We start from the raw sequence: 4602 nt of genomic DNA, 5'->3' as shown, positions 1-4602 counted from the left end.
TCCACGTTGACCATTGAGACAAATTTCTGGCGATTTTTTAGTTGGGAAATATCGTCACAACATAAGTAAAAGCAAAACGACAACTATGAATTACACCAAGGACATTTACTTTTGGTTTTAATGGCATTATCTTTGAAGTGATGCCGAATGAATAGGTACTTGTAGAGGCTATGGTTATCTTATGGTTATCTTACTGTTTCGCATTATAATAGATAGACAAGAATGGGGCTTCTCACACTGTAATTGCCATAGCTCCAAGTCAATGCACCTGATAGTAAAGTGTAATCATCTGGTACAACTTCACTTTTAATTTTCAGGTTATATGATACTTTCTGGCTAGAGGATGTGAAATATAGTGTATCTGGTTCTACTGTCACGTTCATTCCAAAGGGTGCATCTATTTTGGCTTCGTAAGTACATTTTGCAGGTCCTACATTTGTAACTATTCTTGGAAATTGTGCAAAAACAGGCTCACTTGCGTTGCCAATAACCATTATGGAAGGATAATTAAGGTCCCATACTCCATTTTTTGATAAATTTGAAGGACAACTGATAAATTCTCCTGTCAGCAAACGTAAAGATGTTTTATCGTATCCTTGGCTGCATAGCATATTGATATAGGAATTTACATCAGCATCATATACAAGCCCCGGATTGATGGCCTTGAGGGGATTAATTTGCCCTGCACCATATCCTAATTCTCCATCTTGATAGCCATCTAATGTTGGATTCAATGTAAATGCTACATCACAAACTAAACTGTCAGTATAGATAAGAAAAATAAATGAATGTATACAATTTTTGGGTTGTGGAATGGATAGCCACCTGTAGTCATGAGAGCGGATTTGATAGCAGCAGGAGACCAGTCAGGATGAAATGACTTGACATAGGCAGCTGCTCCTGTTGCATGAGGGCATGCCATGGATGTTCCAGATACTATGTTAAAATCCACTGCCCTTTTGTCCAAAGGATTCTGGCTCACTATTGCAGCTTTTGACCAAGCAGCTAAAATATCTACACCTGGTGCACTGATGTCAGGCTGTCAAGGACAAATGAGATGATTAAATTTGTCTAGTAGTTAATTCAGATCAGTATAGGTCCTATGGAAATGAAATTTCAAATTCATATCACATATATGTTTTATTCATACCTTTAGAAGGTCTAGTGTAATTCGGCTGGGACCTCTAGATGAGAATGAAGCTACTATAGGTGCAGGTAAATTATTCCGAGCCACACTTTTTGCTATACTTGCAACAGGAGACCTGATGAAATATACGAAATGAAAACATAAATCATCTCTTAGAGCATGGAGAATCATGATTTTAACTAAATACTGACATACTCACTACAAATAAGGTTTTATTATGAATTTTCATTTTGTTACTAAACTATCCATGTCAGAGCGTTTTGAAACTATTAAAAGAAAAAAAATTAATTTCAGCCTTTATTATTGTACCATAAATATAACTTTTCTAAATATCAAGATTTGTTTGATTTTTTTTATATTGATTTTGAATTGGGGTTCAAACTTATTAATCAATTTTGGATTTAATTAATAACCACTGGATAACCTAAAATGGGCGAATACGGCTAGGCACTAGAACAAACACTACAGTCCTAACCATCTGCATCTAGGATCCTCCTAAAGTGAAGCGATCTTAGAATCAACGTGGCATACTCTAAAGGCAGCTTACTAATTCACAAATCTTTTACTGATCACAGTTAGAGATAAATCGTATAAGAAAGTTATTATATTTAGATGATCTTTGTATGAATAATGCACTAAACCACCCTAAGCCTGTAAAATCTTTCTAAACATAAAATGGCTCAACCACCCTAAGCCTTCGTAATAGAAGCTTTTAAAGGGACTCACTCAGACACATCTTTTCTTTAGGCTGAGCACGAGACTACACAGGCTGCAGCCAGTTGTTAAATACCAACTCCCCATCAGCTAATAAAGATATTTTTGCGAGATCAATACGTAAATATTAATGAGGTTTCATAAATCTATTGGGTTTTGGTCTATCGGCATACTACTTTTGGCTTAAAGATGTTCTTAATTTATTTAGTTGAAGTCCTAGGATGACTTTCTAGTCCATCAAGCGCAACCTTATGATGACAAAAGTGATTTATTATTATCTATGCATCGTACCTTGTAGAATTGATGTAAGATCTGATAGCCTCTCCCTGTTCAGTTGATATAACTGTGGTAGGAACCATGAACGAGAAAGCTGTATCATTGAAGTAATCATACATTATTATGGCACCTGCCCCTCCAGAGACATACACTCCGCCATCCGGCTGATTACTGCCATCTTTTAAGTTGCAAAGCACTATTTTTCCTTGAACTAAGCTGCGATCCAGGGAATAGAACCCGCAACCACTGACCAATTCACATTCATACAAATGGAGAGATTTGAGTTCAAGAAAATAAGAAAACTTAATTTAACAAACTAATTTTTTATCAATTCATGTGATGTAGTATGTATTTCACCTCGAGTCCTGTGAAGAAAACCCCCCAGAAACATTAGCAGCATCTCCTCCATATACTAAAGGATACCAAGGCTGTTCCATTGTGAATGTGTTTATAGCATGCCCCTACGTAACCATTAAACTCAGCACATTAGAACTTTGCTCACTTAATATCAGTTGAACACAATGATATTTGGTTTACCTAGAAAGATATTTGATTTCCCAGGACAAGTTGTGATTTGAATTGGCGATCGATGGTGCTTGCAGCCACTGTCAGAGACCATGGGGAATAATTGCAAACAGATCCCTCAAGGGCATCGTTACATGCAGCATTTGATGTTAAGATTCCTCTCTTCATTGAATGGAATGCTCCTATTGCAATGCTATCTTCAAAGCAGTCAAGTGGGTAATACATGGATAAACCATGCCCAATTGAGACAGAGATGACATCCACACCATCATAGATTGCATCATCAAACGCTGCAAGGAGATCTACATCGCTTCAAGAATCTAACCAACAAACCTTGTATACAGCAATCCTTGCGCCAGGTAATCCTCCACGTACGTCTCCTTGGGCTAATCCCATAAGGCTGGCATTTCTGACAATGCTTCCAGCAGCTGTGGAGGAGGTGTGTGTTCCATGGCCAGATGCATCTCTTGGAGAGAGGAACTCGCCAGCTGGTAGTGGAGATCTAAAGCCTTTATAATAAAAGCGTGCACCTATTATTTTCCTAGGAAACAGTTAAATTCAGTTGTCAGCATGGCAAAATCTCAAAAGAATTATTGTCTACAGTGTTACTGCACGGATGAGAGTACTTATTGCAGGCTTTGAAGTCGGGCGTTGTTTGGCAAACACCCCTCCATTTTGGGGGAATGGGACCCAATCCAGTGTCATCGAAACTTTCAGATTCCGGCCATACCCCTACAGTCAAATTGATCTAAATTGGTTTAGAGATTTTTTCAGAATAAATATGTAACGCTAATGTGAGATATATACGCAACCATTTTACTATCTATTCTATAGCACCAATGAAGATTCTATTGTTATTTTTATACCCGTATCTAGAACGCCAACAATTACGTCATTTTGATATTCCAAATGATTGGTTTGCTGAGATAGAGGGAATCCCACAAAATCCCATGATCTACTTGTCAAGAGTTCAATCTTTCTGTTTTCAAACACTAAAATTACACCCACTGTATCTATAATTCACAAACAAGCATGGCATGGGTCAATATTGAAACATGTCTACTGCACACAAACTATATTTATGAAACAAACTATTATATGTCCACCATTATATTATCCCTACCGCATTCTAATAATTCTTACAATTGTTTTTTGTTAAGTACAGCGGCAATCTTACTTGAGAGATGTTGGGCATGAGATGAAGAAAGACAAGCCACAAATCCGTTAAAGCTCTTCCAATAACTATGAACCAAAGATTCCCGTGCTGCCTCATGGCTTAACAGGCATATTGAAAAAATAAAATTTAGAAGAATAGTTCTTCTTTAGAACAACAGAGTGGACATACAAGAGGAAATAATTATGTAATAACCTTCCAAGTAGAGTGTAAAGCAATGAAAGGTGGGATGCAGTCGCTGATGTTAGGGAGTGATCTTGTATATCTGGGGGTGGAATATCACCCATATACACTATGTAAACCAGATTTGGCAAGAAAAAAAAGTTCAGTCAGTAAAACATTTTTGAGGGGTAACATGTCAAAAAGAGGGAGATGAAGATATTACCTTTACATTCAAGTATTGAGAAGTAGCTGTGGAGACAAGGATAAGGAGAAAAATCAAGGGAAACGCAAGATGGGTTATCACTGTGCCTGCCATGAAGAGGTCTCAAAATGCAATGAAAGAGGCCATCTATTATGAACTCTCGTTTGTAATATATAAGTAAAACATTGTCTTGCACCACGTTACTCCGAGGCGTTTCACAGAAAACAATGGAAAGCAATAATCGAAAACAATAATAGAATGCGGTATTTGCCGTTGTCTTCTTAATACAAACAAGTTTTGAGAAGGCGCCAAGGCTGAAATCATCGATTGAATCGTCGGTCCAAGGTCGTTTGAATTTATACCCACATTTGTCGCATTCCTAATATTATCAACCACACACAA

General features: G+C 37.4%; 1 pseudogene; it reads right to left on the bottom strand.

The window, feature by feature from the left end:
- Window positions 1–203: 203 nt before the first annotated feature.
- Window positions 204–4123, bottom strand: LOC131868785 (cucumisin-like; annotated as a pseudogene).
- Window positions 4124–4602: the final 479 nt, after the last annotated feature.

This window comes from Cryptomeria japonica, unplaced genomic scaffold (genome assembly GCF_030272615.1).
Source record: "Cryptomeria japonica unplaced genomic scaffold, Sugi_1.0 HiC_scaffold_219, whole genome shotgun sequence".
Lineage (NCBI taxonomy): Eukaryota > Viridiplantae > Streptophyta > Pinopsida > Cupressales > Cupressaceae > Cryptomeria > Cryptomeria japonica.
Note: the sequence above shows the minus strand (reverse complement) of the source record. Positions and strands in the feature narration are given on the sequence as shown.